The sequence below is a fragment of the Helicoverpa armigera genome, chromosome 2 (genome assembly GCF_030705265.1).
Source record: "Helicoverpa armigera isolate CAAS_96S chromosome 2, ASM3070526v1, whole genome shotgun sequence".
NCBI classification, from domain to species: Eukaryota; Metazoa; Arthropoda; class Insecta; order Lepidoptera; family Noctuidae; genus Helicoverpa; species Helicoverpa armigera.
In genome coordinates, this window is record NC_087121.1 from 1,570,865 (window position 1) to 1,586,956 (window position 16,092).

The 16,092-nt window shown below is 35.6% G+C and overlaps 1 protein-coding gene across 2 annotated transcripts in view; it reads left to right on the forward strand.

The window, feature by feature from the left end:
* The window catches only part of LOC110376508 (monocarboxylate transporter 14), a 51,668-nt gene that overhangs the window by 497 nt on the left and 35,079 nt on the right, over nucleotides 1-16,092 (forward strand). Inside the window, exon 1 of one of the 2 annotated variants that reach the window (XM_064042581.1) lies at nucleotides 4,848-4,920. The exons of the other annotated variant lie outside the window; for it this stretch is intronic. The gene's annotated coding sequence lies outside the window, so the exon portion shown is untranslated. Of the gene's footprint in view, nucleotides 1-4,847; nucleotides 4,921-16,092 lie in introns of those variants that run through there. 2 annotated transcript variants of the gene reach the window in all.

The window sequence follows — 16,092 nt, forward strand, 5'->3', positions numbered from 1 at the left end:
TGTTAAAAACTTATCGTTTGTGTTGCTCGTTATCTCCTTATCGCTATATTGTGTTTTGCACTTACTTTCCTGAGGCGTTTGAACTTATTGGTGAGGTCAACGGCCGCGGTAAAGTAAAAATATAAGTCAATGAGTCAGGGCCTCGATAATCTGTAATTTGAACGTCTCACTGACCGGAATACAGTTATGTAAACAATATAGGAGTTAGGTGACCTTCGCGGTGCTTTATGACAGTTTGTTTCACAATTTAAAGCAAAACCTGACATTAACTGTATCTAATTGTACATCTTAATTAAAACCAATTACTTGATAAGGTTAATTGCCTTCATTATCGTAGTATTTACACAAAGCAATGACATGCAAACATACGAGGCGACGATTAACAAAAAACCCGTAATATCCCGCCTATCTTGTTCTGAAAGCAGCTCTTAATATAGCTCTTGACAGTTTTCAAGGAATCAGTCATAAAGTGACTCTATGTGACTCATAAAATGTACATGAATCATGAAATATTCCGTATCTGAAATCAATTAGGTACGTTCTCTCTCATGAAACATGTATGGAAACATTTGCGGAAAACTGAGCTCTTAGGAGCAAGTTTTTCTTAAAGTAAATACCTATATCAAACTGAAGACCGTGGCTCTACGTAATACTTATTTGGATTAAGAGTCAGCATTTTTGTAAATAAATACCTATTAGGTATTAATTGTACTTATTCAACCTACTTTTAATGACATAATTTCCTATGTGTAAGCAAATTCCTTTTGTATTTGTAATTTTATGACGATAGTCGGCATAGTTGGCACAGTGGTTAAAAAGATTGACTACTGAATGCGTGTAGCGGCTTCGAATCGAATATGAGACACAAATATTTTTATGACTAATAAATGATGATTTATTGGTTATTTATGGCTTTCTCGTCATAATTATGTGTGTTTGGATGTAGATTCGTTTTTATATGCATAGAAAAAAAAAAAATGTTATAGCTAGAAGTGATAAAAAAATATTGTGAGTTAGGTACTTCGTTTTTTTAAGTTTTTTCAAATAGGTCTTTTTTTATTCATAATTATATTGAAACCAAATGCTTCCTGTGGGATAAGGATTGAATAAATAAACGCTTTGTTAGTAGGTACGGATTATCCAAGCAGTAGAAACTTGACTGAAAACCTGTTGACCTGTGTATTAAAATAGCTATAAGGAAAAGAACAACGACCTTGCTCAATCCCAGTACCTAGGTATTAGGCACTTTTGCCAGTAAAAATGAAGCGATTTCAATAATAGTTCATTCACGTAAAAAACTTCATGGCAGGTTACGTTAGGTTAGTAGTTTTAAATCTGCTAATTCTGGTATTTACATACCTTTGATCAGTTAACCTGCCTGCAACAGACTTGATCAGAGAATTCTAGAAATAGCATTTGATTTTTGCTCTACTATCGAATTATGGATCACCTAAGGTACTGATGTTGAAGACAAATATAATGTTATAAATATCTAAGTCAAAATTGACCTAGACGATCCCGTCAACGGCCTAGCCTTGACCAAGTAGGTTGGGGTCAACCTCAATACTAACTGGATAAAAATAGAACGATTCTCTATGCCTTCCCTAGATTTTTGTCACTGGTGTAAATTGGGATCTAAGGTTTGTCTCTTTTATTTAAGCTCCAGCGTAATTTACTTTTCTATTTAAACAAATTTTCTGAAGATCAATTATGGCTCGAAAGCGTGTTAAGACCTTAATAGTTATTCTGCTGCGTTTTCATATAATTTATTTTTTCTTTTAATCAAATGCCTTCGTAAATGTGTATTTAATTAAGTACTTCAGCAGTCAGTTGCCCGAAAATTAGTACGGTCCATACGCATAGCACATTTTTGGACCCCTTGTCTGTTCATGAATGGTTCCAGTTAAATATATTTTTTAATTCCTAAACCAATGTTCAGCCAGATGCTCACAAATCATCCAATTACGTCAGTTGTGCCCATAAAACCCAGTAAAGATGCACACAGATAAAACAGACGAGCCGTATAAATTCATAAAACGCTATCGGAAAAACAATACTTGATAAGATAGTGTTATCAATGATTGTGTGAAATCCAGAGGTAGGTACGCGTGTGCACCTATCGTTCTCTCCGAGACAATGCATGAACTTGCAGCTGGTTGTTCAAGACCAGAATATTTTATGGTGGATTTCAATAACATCTATTGGTATGTTGATTCGGTAAAAGGATAGGCAGATATGTTGATTTGCTTACTAGAGAGACGAATTTGAAATTGCATCTGTGGGGCTCAAGCCAAAATTTTATCTCTAGTAGGTTCAACTTAAGCAAATCCCAAGGTGAATAGATTATTAAAATCACCAGATTCTATTAATCTGTATACCAAAGCTACTGTGTTTGTGTGTAGACGACTGAATGATTGGTATACAGACTGGGGACTTCAAATTTTTAATTATTTCACAGGAAAGTCGGGTTTTAGTAGGCCATCAAAAAAATTGTATTCTACTTTCTTTGTTTGATTTGATCGCTGTCAAAAAAGCGATAGCCTACATATCAATCCGCAAAACTAGAACTATCGTAGATGATATTCCAAACAAAAAAAAAAGCCGTTTATATTCTTGTCATTGTCATTGTTTCTCTAGACACCGTCGTCAAATCTTACGGTACTAACCAGTCGACCGAAGGTTCCTTACGAACCAACAATCCCTTTGTTCCTTCGAACGTTTCATACAATGTTCTGGAAGTTTCCATAGCTACCTGCAAGCGAGTTTATTCACCGGCCGTTCGCGACCCGGCTCTGCTTTCAAACACGTTATAGATTTACGACATGGTTCATTCGATCTGTTGTAGAATATCGACTATATTGACTGTAGTGATTCTGTCTTGTAGATCGATATAAATCTCGAGTTGGGGATTAGGTTTTGATGGAAGATAATCGATTGAATATTGTAGAGTAGATCTTATAGAGATGCTTATAGAAGAAGGTGATTGATGAACAGTAGAACTAAAAACAATAAGTCAACTTATGGTTAACTGTAAAACTTAACTTAAAAATAAATACATAAGGAATATTGCTGAATAGGAAAATGAAGTTGATATAGGTAAATAAGCAGTAATGAAGCCATAATAGGGCTCATTAAAGACGTGCAAAAGTTCAATAGGTGTCAATGATATTCCAAAACTGTGTAGATAATAAGGAATGCGTTGAAAATGGAAACGTTGATTTGGGAATAACGCCAAGAGTTGAGCAGACGAAACTCCAGCCAGAACAAACTGTGGTCATTAATCTAGACTCTAGACAAAATACTGTTTACAAACTTTTTATAGAAAATGAGTTTGCATGACAACAGACAATAAGCATACTACTAAATTAATGTAAGAGCATCTTGAGTTTTATTCTATTGTCACAACAGAAAGGATTTTAGGATTCATAATAATTCAGGAGATATGTATTTTTTTAGGAAGTCTTGTCTTGAAAGTCTTGTTCCGGGATAATCCATCATTAGGTTTACATTTCTTAGTTTCTGGCAAAAATCATGTTTACATAGTAATTTCCTTTCGATGTCTTATCAATTTTTAGAGGTCATTGAGAGTTGTTTTTGCAATGTTTTTAATGTGAAACAGGTACTTTACTCCAACCTGTTTTGTGGGTTTAGCTTGAAATAAGACACATGTGACTTTTTTTGTATGTTTTTCGTTTTAAACGTCGTCGTATAACTTTAGGTACCAAGTTTTATTATTACTCGTGTTTTCGCAAGCAATGGTATTTCTGTCTGTCTAGTCGTTGTCTCAGCCAAAAGACGTCCATTATACTGGACAAAGGCCTCAAAGACTGAAGACCTAAAAGTAGAAGTGTTTAAATCTCTGAAACTGTACAGTCTCTTCTTAAGGTCCCCAAAACTTGTAAAATAGGGTTCTATGACAAAGAAAAGGAAAATAGCAGACAGAATGAATGAGGTTCTTTAGATTGCATATGGTCTAAGTAAATACGGCCGAGATAAAAACTATCATTATGTATTTCCATACAGGCTCTTGTTATTGAAGTCTTTTCAAACACTTGTGTAGCCTGAAGGTCAACCGTGTCCTTTCATTCATGTTTTATTTAATATCGTCTCATGGAATTGTATAATATTTTTAATGTTAGGGCCAGCTGCCTGATATACCTACTTATTTGTAAAAAGTACCCAGACTCCAGATTCTGTTGAATAACTAGCATTTACAAATTCTCTTATATTGTCAAATGGTTGAATAGACCGTAAAGGTAGGGCCAGTTCTATCCCAAATTTGGTAGATTGCCTTAAAAAATGCAATCTAAGTACCTACTTCTGAGTCATCTTGGCATAAAATTTTAACCAAATCTGCTAAGTATTGCAAATAGCAATTGCGCAAGTATTTGGTTAATTTAATTATATTTATCGCTGGATATCTTGGCAAAGTACCAGGGCCTCATGAAGGCCTGTGGTTTGATGTGTACTCCTCGTGCAGTAACGTAAATACCAGGCTGCCAGACGTGGTTAGGACGTTTGACGCTTTGCTCCAGAGTAAACAAATATCTCTTCGTAATAAGTGCACTCCTAGTACTATTGTGTATTCACCTAGGTACTTATGGACAAACTTTTTGTTCATAACTGGGTATTTAACAAGATACTTAACCTATTTTTATTCGTCTACGTATTATAAAACTGCTGAATACATTTTAAAATGAATTTATACATAGGTACTAGTTGAATAACTCCGTTCCGTTTCTGGATCGCTATTTATCATTTCAAAACGGCCTCAAAACTTTTTATAAGTAAGTGTGTTTGTATTTCATTGTCTCGTTAGTCAAAGGAGTTTCGTATATTCTAAGTTTATTTTTAAATCTGTCTGACGTCAGCGTAGACGTGGTCGGGGCGCTTAGCTAGTATATTTAGACATTGCAGGAGGTAAGTAGTGTTGTACGACTGTTAAAGAAAATATTCATTGAAATTATTCGAGAGAATTGCTGACCGATAATATGAATGTACCTAATTGATTATACGATTAATTGATTGTAGGTAAGTTGTTATTGTTTTGTAATTAATTAATGCTGGTATTTATATATTACCTAAATCAAATAAGGAGAATAAAATACGTGTTTAATACATAAATGTCCGTTGCGCCACGTCTTCTTCCCAGAAAAACACATGGAAGCGTTTTTGGTTTCATGTAACTTTGACTTTCGAAAAGTGCTGTATTTCAGCTTACTTTGAATAAATGCTTTTTTGTTTTTTTTTTTTGTTTAAATCGAATAATCTACTCGAATAATTCGAATAAGGGTCAATTCACACTGAAAGAGCAGCGGCCGGCAGCGGCCGTAAGAGCACGGAAAATGTAAGAACGCGGCGCGATGAGGCGCCGCGCGGCGCCGCGCGGCCCGCCGCGCTCACGCTCAATCCCTTGCAATTACGGCCGCTGCCGGCCGCTGCCGGCCGCTGCTCTTTCAGTGTGAATTGACCCTAAATGTTTTATTTGGCCCAACTCTAGTATGTAGCATATGTGATTTGATCTGTATTTCTACGTCAGTTTACGGGAGACTGGTGTTTACATGTGTGTGTAAAGTTCTCTGTGTATGTAGGCCAGGGATTTTGTCTGTAGTAAATCTATATTAGGCTTTATGTGTTGATGTACAAGTTTATAACGCTAGACTTGTTTATAGTGTGAAAAAAGAGAGACAGCTGGTGGAATTCTTTATTGTATCGGTTGTTACGGGAAAATGTTTTACTTTCGGTAAAGTTTAAAGGTCTTTCATTCGTATAACTTACCAGCAGTGCTTGGTATATCAGTTTGATATTTGCAAACTTTGTTGTGGTACAAGGCATAAAGTTTCAAGGCAGTTGTTTACCAATCTTTACTCATATAACAGTCTTTGTGTGGTGCTTATTCGAATTACCCAATACAATTTAAGTAAGTATAAGAACACCCGGAAGGTTTTAAGTATGGTTATCGATGGATATAGAACAATTGAAGGATTGTGTGAGGACGATATGGTTGTAAGAAGTCTTAGATGTCTCAATTAGGAAAGATTGGAAGAAAAAGACATGCTGTGCTGACTCCATTTAATAAAATAGGATAAGGTCAAGGGAATGATGACGGGGAACATACGGGAAAAATGAAGGAACGTGTGTTAATGAAATGAGTTTTAAAGTTTCCCAGCCATAATTCATAGCATATACCTAATATACGAGGATACAGATAAATATGGACTGTAATGTGTAAATATCCTGCGTGAGTCACAAATGCATGCTCTCCAGACCTGCAAACATGCATGTATGTTTGTATTTAGTAACGTAATGACGTCAGCTGCACTTACATACACTAGGTATGGCGCTGTGACCTATGTCATTGCTCTTTTAGACGTTGTACTTCCAGTATGTAATAAAAGTCTTCTGATGGGTTTCAATCGATTTTATTTGATTTTTGACCTCAAGTTGTAAAATCTTTGCTACTTAGAATTAGGTAACTCGTTCTTTTTATATATTTTTTTTAGCCTGAACTGTCCCACTGCTGAGCAAAGGCCTCCCCACTTCGTCTCCGCACCTGTCGATCCTTTGATACCTCCCACCAATTAGGGTTGTAGGCGTCTTCTTATATTACTTTCCTTAAATCAAATCCACGAATCAACAATTACTCTTTGTTTTCAGTTTAGTTAAAATTCAAAGTTTTATCATTGATTTTTATTTAAAAACACATTAAGTTCGTTTAGCCCGTCGCTTTGTACTTACTCTTCCACATAATGATTGACGAGAGACTCTGTCCCTTTACAACTTGCCAGAAGATCCATTAGGTCTCGTAGTGAGGTGGTATATACCAGTTCAATTCAGTGTTATATCCCCGACCATGGCACGAGTCGGCTAATTCTTACCGGTAATATTGTAGTTACACTTGTGGTGCTTCGGCGTTTCAAGAACAATGTACGGTAGACCGCACATCAGTGGTAACTGTCATGCTCCTTAACCCAATAGTAATAAGTACGATTTTCCTATAAAACTGTTACCACTGACCTGTAGTTGACTGTACCTCCAGTTGTTAGGCCATTGTGTCAGAGGGTTTTTTGGAGTTGTTACAATGATTGTGAGCTTAGGCTTTAAATGCATTCCTGTTCTAAACCAGATTTTCACATCAATCGGTCTACCTAATTCTTTTTGGATTTGAACGGCTTACCATCAACTGTCTATTCTCCTGTCACTACGAGTATTTCCCTATGTAATAAGTGCTTAAACTACCTGTTTGTTTCTGCGTGATTAGAGTGACATTGCTCATGCCTTTAGCTGATTTACATCTCCCTACAGCTCCGGGATCACCACATTCTTTACACAACCCAAAATTTTCCATCTGTAATTTAATACTTAGTAGTTTCTGTGGTTTAATTACTTGCAAACGTAAATAATATACACCATACGGTGTTCAGAAATGTGGTGAAATACGAACATCGCCAGAAACCCGCATCTGAAGCGATAAAAATAATTGGCTTCGTGTTTTGATAAACAAGCTGTGCTCAGTTGGATCCGAGACCTGATATCGTATTGGACGATGACGTCAGCTGGTGAAGGAAGTTCGTGAACAGGTCCTGCATCAATTTACCAGATATATAGATGTTTTTTTTGTTTTTTACTAGTTGAAGAATTATTGAGACCTACGAAAAACTTACTTGTTAGAGAAATTACAGGTTATTCAGGAAATTAGGTCTTCGTACCGAAGACGCTAAATTATAAAATGTCTTCAAAACGGCTCTTCTAGTATTGTGAGGAAAGTATCTAGCAGCAGATATAGCAGATATTATGTACAGACACATATACTATACATACATATAGCAGCATATAAGACAAGAACAACTTACATTGCCTCGTTATTTTCCCCGCCTGCCTCGTTGGTCTAGTGGTCGCAAGTGCGGCTGCTGAGCACGAGGTCTCGGGTTCGATTCCCGAGTCGGGTCGAAATCGCTTTGTGGGTTTAGAAGACTTTCACAAAGCAGCCCGGAGCCTGGAAGCTGGTGATTGATTCATCCGTGCATCGGAGAGCACGTAAATGTCGGTCCTGCGCCTGATCTCTCTCCGGTCGTGTCGGATTACCGTCCCATCGGACTATGAGAGTGAAGGCATAGGGAGTGCACTTGTGTCTGCGCAAATGCTCGTGCACTATAATATGTCCTGCGTAGTTGGCTAATCTCCTTACATGAGAACAGCCGCCGTAGCCGATAATCGGCTAGGAGGACATCATCATCATCATCACATTGTTCAACAATATAAACTGCCCTCAATACATGTTCATGTGCTAATTAAGATATTTGAATATCATATACTCGTCTAAAAGAAAAAAATATGTTAAGCTAGTTGACGGATTACCTTTTAAAGTGCCGTCATAGGAATCTTAAGTAGCCCAAGTGTTGTAGACAAAACATAAAATATAACATAATCAATGTTACTCACGTATGTTGTAGAGGTTAATTAATATGCCACGCCAGTCATAAGAGTCGTGTCACAAGAAAATTATGTCGGGCAGTAAGTGCACGAAATGTCTGACTGAAGAATGTTGTGATTTTATGAAATTATGTGCTAATTTGCCTTGTTTGGGTATCCTATTTGGGATTTAAAGTAACTGGTCAAGCTATTCGTTTTTAAATACCTTTTACCTATAACAATGGGGATTCCCTTAATCCTAGGTATGTTTCTCAGAAGCTTCCTATATTTTACAAACTTGCCTTTATTTAACTTTATTAACTCTTTTACCTGTTACTGAATAACTTAGTGTTTGAATAATAAGCTATTATTAGTCTCATTACGTAATCCCTAAAAGACATAGATACAAGTTTAAGTTTGCCTTGCATGTCTGATCAAAAATGCGATTAAGTAAATATCGACTAATTTCTAACAAATGTTCTGAATTCTATTTACAAACATGCTGAATATGTGAACCTTTAATTAAAGTGATCTTTAATGCCCGTGGCTTACGTTAAAAATGGCTTGAACATACCAAAAACAGATGCACCGCGTCATATCTTTGCAGTGTGTACATGCATCGGTGGTAAGGACCTTTATGACCTAGCGGCTGTTACAAGGACATTAACGTAACATATCAATCGAATACTAATACGACAGACCATTACGTGTGTATGCATTTGAGATATTTTGTCTTTTGGAAGAGGGTTTAAGGCTTTGGTGTCCGGTGAACCCTTTTAGCGCAATCGTAATCATTTGAGAGATTGCACTGCGAGAAATAATTTTGTTTCAGTATTTAATTGAATTTTGATGTTATTTTGTTGTGGCTATTCGAATAAAATATATATTCGATAATCGCATATACTTACTTTATTCGATTATATTTTTGTCCTTCTATTAAATTGGGCGCTTGTTCTGCTAATAGTCAAATAGATAATCATAATGGGATATAAAAGGCTTCGTAAGTTCCTATCAAGCTTTTATCTATTCACAATAAATCTATGTGTCATGTCACCTATTTTATCTAAAAGTATCCATTGATTAGGCCAAGCACGAATATCTAACGTATTCGAATCGACAATGTATCGAGGCCTCGATTCGAAAACGGAGTCTGTCGATAGTAGGCAGCACGAAGCACATTCGAAGCACTATCGAACACTCGATTCGAATTCTAATGTCACGTCATGCAAATGTAAATAGGGACGCGCCATAGTGAGCAAAATGAACGATTGTTGAATGAATGGTGCGTTCAAAAACTAACTCTAGTTGTTAATATTTTTTTTACCTTTGATTAAACGTTTTATTATTATTAAATTATAATAAAAACTGAATGTAATATAAAAAAGAGACCCAAAGTTAATTATTAGACATTATAAAATGGCATTATCTTTAGCAATATAACATAGTTACGGAGATTTTATTTTTTAAAAATGACGGGTACCGAACGCACCCACTTGACATCCGACGCGCGTAAGGGCGCCAAATTTGTTTATGCTTTGCTACACGTCCACAACAAAAGTATTTCTGTTTTTGTTTTGCTACAAATAATTAAGTGCTTTCAATATAATAAATAATTATGAGAACCAGTCAGACGCACGCAATATGAAATGATGGTTGAATTCATGGAAGCGTGAGTAAACAGTTTTAATAAGTTTGAGTGGCATAAACTTTAGTGTGAAGTATTTTAAGTGCAATGCTATTTCTACATTCTATATTTTTAAATTCGGTTTCATTTGTGTCCAGTGGGTTAATTCTATTCCTAAGTTTTGCTCTACAATGATTAAAAATAAACATATAAATAACAATTTTTTTTTCAAACACATTAATTCTATAGGTATCTACGCAAATAAATAAAATATGATTTAATTACTTAGGTACCTTGTTTCTCGTGATTGATATCCATAATTTTCTAGTAAATTTGAAGCTAAAAATAATATGCGGTACTACGTTCATACAGTGGCGGTCTTTGCATTTTAAAGTATATTGAAGCTATTACTAATTGTTCCAATAACTTAACAATAATTTTAAAACACTTCTATTCACAAAACTAACTCTAAACAAAACATAAACACGGTCAAAACTTTATTTTTACACTTCTCGAAACTTTTCTCACCGACTTTTTTCAAGTGAATAATGTTTCGACCATACTCGATAGCCAGCCTTCGAGAGTTTACGTTACCGTACGTCAAAACAATGTTCGTGCTGCCATGTTTTGTTTCCTTTTACGCCCGATAGGGGCGCTGTACAATTCTCATACAAATGTTACTCGATTTCGATACGAATAACTTTTCGCAAATATTCGTGCTTGGGCTACTGATTGATGGAAAACCCCCTATCTATCTGTTGATAAACGATTTGATGACAGCCAACCTGAAAACCTAATTCGATTTTTTAATGTATTGTTACATAATGGCATTCACCACCTATCACCATCTCCTGTAGCCCAAGCACGAATATTTGCGAAAAGTTATTCGTATCGAAATCGAGTAACATTTGTATTACAGCGCTATCGGCGTAAAACAAACATGGCCAAGGCTATCGTATATCGTCAATTAAAAGTCGGTGAAATTTCGAGAGTGTAAAAATAAAGTTTTAACCGTGTTTATGTTTTGTTTAGAGTTAGTTTTGTGAATAAAAGTGTTTTAAAATTATTGTTAATAGCTTCAATATAAGTAATTTAAAATGCAAAGACCGCCACTGTATGAAGTTCATAGTCTTTGCCATATTATGTCATATTATCTTTTAGCGGCAAATTTACTAGAATATTATAGATATCAATCACGAAACAAGGATAGAAATCATATTTTATTTATTTTTGCGTATAGAATGAGTGTTTGAAAAATTGTTATTTATATGTTTATTTAATCATTGTAAAACAGAAATTAACCCACTGGACACAAATGAAAAAAAATAGAATATAGAAATAGCATTATACTTCACACTAAAGTTTATGCCACTCAAATCACGCTCAACCATCATTTCATATTGCGTCTGGTTCTCATAATTATTTATTAAAGCAGCAAAAACAGAAATACTTTGTTGTGGACGTTTAAACGCGTCGATGTCGTGCGTTCGGTACCGTCATTTTAAAATAAAATCTCCGTAACTATGTTATATTGCAAAGATGCCATTTTATAATGTAATTAACTTTGGTCTTTTATTACATTCAGTTTTATTATAATTTTAATAATAAAACGTTTAATCAAAGTAAAATATTAACAACTAGAGTTTTCGAACGCACCATTCATTCAACAATCGTTCATTTTGGCGCGTTGCATGACGGAATTCGAATCGAGTGTTCGTGCTTCGACTATCGACGACTCCGTTTTCGAATCGAGGCCTCGTCGATTCGAATACGTTAGATATTCGTGCTGGCTACTGTAGGCCAAGCACGAATAGTACTGTAGGCCTACTGTAGGCCAAGCACGAATATCTAACGTATTCGAATCGACAATGTATCGAGGCCTCGATTCGAAAACGGAGTCTGTCGATAGTAGGCAGCACGAAGCACATTCGAAGCACTATCGAACACTCGATTCGAATTCTAATGTGACGTCATGCAAATGTAAATAGGGACGCGCCATAGTGAGCAAAATGAACGATTGTTGAATGAATGGTGCGTTCGAAAACTAACCCTAGTTGTTAATATTTTTTTTACTTTTGATTAAACGTTTTATTATTATTAAATTATAATAAAAACTGAATGTAATATAAAAAAGAGACCCAAAGTTAATTATTAGACATTATAAAATGGCATTATCTTTAGCAATATAACATAGTTACGGAGATTTTATTTTTTTTAAATGACGGGTACCGAACGCACCCACTTGACATCCGACGCGCGTAAGGGCGCCAAATTTGTTTAAATGCTTTGCTACACGTCCACAACAAAAGTATTTCTGTTTTTTTTTTGCTACAAATAATTAAGTGCTTTCAATATAATAAATAATTATGAGAACCACTCAGACGCACGCAATATGAAATGATGGTTGAATTCATGGAAGCGTGAGTAAACAGTTTTAATAAGTTTGAGTGGCATAAACTTTAGTGTGAAGTATTTTAAGTGCAATGCTATTTCTATATTCTATATTTTTAAATTCGGTTTCATTTGTGTCCAGTGGGTTAATTCTATTCCTAAGTTTTGCTCTACAATGATTAAAAATAAACATATAAATAACAATTTTATTTTTCAAACACATTAATTCTATAGGTATCTACGCAAATAAATAAAATATGATTTAATTACTTAGATACCTTGTTTCTCGTGATTGATATCCATAATTTTCTAGTAAATTTGAAGCTAAAAAATAATATGCGGTACTACGTTCATACAGTGGCGGTCTTTGCATTTTAAAGTATATTGAAGCTATTACTACTTGTTCCAATAACTTAACAATAATTTTAAAACACTTTTATTCACAAAACTAACTCTAAACAAAACATAAACACGGTTAAAACTTTATTTTTACACTTCTCGAAACCTTTCTCACCGACTTTTTTCAAGTGAATAATGTTTCGACCATACTCGATAGCCAGCCTTCGAAATTTACGTTACCGTACGTCAAAACAATGTTCGTGCTGCCATATTTTGTTTCCTTTTACGCCCGATAGGGGCGCTGTACAATTCTCATACAAATGTTACTCGATTTCGATACGAATAACTTTTCGCAAATATTCGTGCTTGGGCTACTGATCTAAAAAAAAAATAAAAAATTCTGAAAAATATTTTATTTTCTTACATTTACCAAGATTAAGAATAAAACCAGATGTGGCATTGTAACTTCTTCTTTACGTACACACGTGTGTATCTAGGTACCTATATCCGCGCTGCATAGCAACAGAATATAAATTCACATCTGTCAGCAATTCCTTCTACTATAAAACCGTGAGATTGGCGTAATAATAAATTAGCCATTAACCACATCGATAAACTTGGCGCTAACTATACATAACCTAACATAATATGTATGTAAATACTGTTTGTACGAACGTGATCTCAAAGACACACGTGCGGCCTTATCTAGTAGCAATAATGCCTATTTTGCTCTTCGATCCTAACCAGAACTAGGTGTAAACAAACGATTATCGACCTTATTACAACATAGACAAAGCTCCAAGTTCAATAGCACGGACAAGCGCATTTTTTTCGACGATGCCCGTATTTTTACTGCTACGCAAGTTTGGGCCTATTTTTGTAGCAGATAAAGTTGAATTTTCTACGACAGAAAGCGTAGACGTTTACTTAGATGTGAATGGTTTGCAATTCATCAATCTGGTAATTGATCTATTAAAGCGAAGCAGCAACTGGTTTGTCTATTACTAATTTATAAAAATAGAAATAAAAAATATCGTCAATGAGCGAGTTTTTTGTCTTATTTTTTGTATTGGCGATCATTGATGCATTTACTGGCTTCATCTCATCGACGATTTAGAGGTACCTCTACATAGTTTAGTGGTTTCTGAAAATGAATGTCATGGGTCTTCATGAAATGAATAAGGAAGGGGGTTAACCCATAGATATTCATTCATATCCATGAGTTCAATTAGAACGTGAAAAGGACAAAGGCTACTTCTTTACCCGGTTGCGGGAAGTAGTTGTCCAGGAACGTAGATGAAAGTGGTAGGTAACAGCTAGTAATGTTTAATCAAATAAGGGCGTCACCATGTATATTCATAGAGTTTGGTTAGAGCCTGAGAAAAATTGGTACATAGACTACTTTTTACCCCGTTGCGGGAAGTGGGTAAACCTACTGGGCACAGCTAGCAGATACTTATAAATCTTAATTATTGTACCAGTAGGTCAGCAAACAATACTGGTTTAATAATTATGTATTCGACAAAGGCGCATCGGAAAGTGAAAGCCTAAAGCTTTTACTGTTATGTTCTCGAAGATTCTGTATGTCTTGCCTTCAATTTCTTTGGTAACTGTACATCTGTCTAGGTAGACGGGGTTATTTATTAATGAATGGAAGAAGTCTCTGTGTAGAATTTGCCATACAGATACGACATGTTACGCTGACCCCAAATGAAATTGGGATACCTAAGTCAGGAGGGTCATAGATAGGAGATATCCCTCGCTCAACTTTTTACAATATTTTGATCATATTTACAAAGATATCAACTTTAAATCTAGATTCGCCAGAACATTCTAGAATGCATGCATAAAATTGCACTCCGTTGGTATTGCATAGTAAAACCGGTCCTCATTCCAAACAAATGATATGTCATCAGGCAACTGCACCTTCTAATCATCTCGTGCTCTATGGCTTCCTCGGGTTTGTGATTTATTTCTTTGGTATTGAGCAAAAATACTGTTCTTGAAAGGTTTTTTTTATGCTGTGCTTTTATCTTTAATCATCAAAGCCTTTTCTCAATTATGTTGGCTGTTGGGGTCGGCGACGGCTTTCTGTCTAATTGGATGCAGCTTGGTACAAGTGTCTAGAACCGTCTGCCTATCTGACTTCCTGACCTGAGTTATCAACTCAAAATTGTTAAGACTGGTTGTCAGACTTTCTGGCTTCTGACTACCCGTAACGACTGCTAAACGACTGTTCAAATAAAAAAAAAAGAAAAAAAATTCACGGGTTAAGAGCCTGAGAAAGGAAAGGACATAGGTTACATTTTATCACTGGGACAGCCTTTGTCTAGCTAGCGCTATGCTATGACTTAGGTTTATATTCATATGCCTGTCGTACTTCTCAGTGTAATCAAAACCCGGAAAGAATATTCTCCACTGATAATGTAAGAGTTATTGCAATTCAGTTCCGTGCGGAAATCGATAAACTGCGATACTTAAACCAGAAGGCAATCTTTTCTGACCTTTGCAAGGAGGTTTTATTTAATTAAACCTTAAGTATTATTTTTACTGTTTTAGAAATCAAAACTACGGGCAATAGTTGTATATATTTTTGTACGACCCTCCATTCCGACTTTCCGCAAACTCAAACTACAACTAGGTACATAGGTACATGTTTGCAAAAAAAAGCACTTTAAAAGGTTGTTTAGTACAAATTTATTATAACGTATAAATAAATACATATTCAAAGTCAAAGATGCTCTAGTGTGCTACATGTTTTTTCCTCTATTCATTCAATACGGGATTTCACCCAACCAAATCAAATCACTTTCTTCTGACCTCGAGCAAATTATATGCACTCCATGCTTACAAGCGGTCCAACAGGCTCAGGTCATTGAACCTAGCTTCTGTGATGTAATGCAACAGAGTGGAAAAGTACTGACACGAGTCCTTGGCAAACTGGTATTCTGCACACGTATTTGTACTGTTCAGGTTTTAGCTGTGGCGGTGTTTTTGAATTTCGAAGATCGCATTGTGAGTTCGTGACCCGCATAACCAGTGCCATTTAAGAAAAAAAAATCTTTGATAACCTCTTTTGTATTTTGAGAAACGTTTTTTCGTAATTTTTTGGAATTTTCAAAACTAAATTATGCAGTTTTTGTGACGACGCATGCCTCAGAATAACTGCATAATGAAATTCGATGTGTTAGGTAGGCTGTATATGGGCTGATATGACACAATACAAGAGCGGCTCATCATGTCTCTACAAGGTGCTGATAGTATTCAATTACGTACGTAAGTGATGATTTGAAGATGATCAGGCCCGCCGCTAGCTGTTTGTTCGC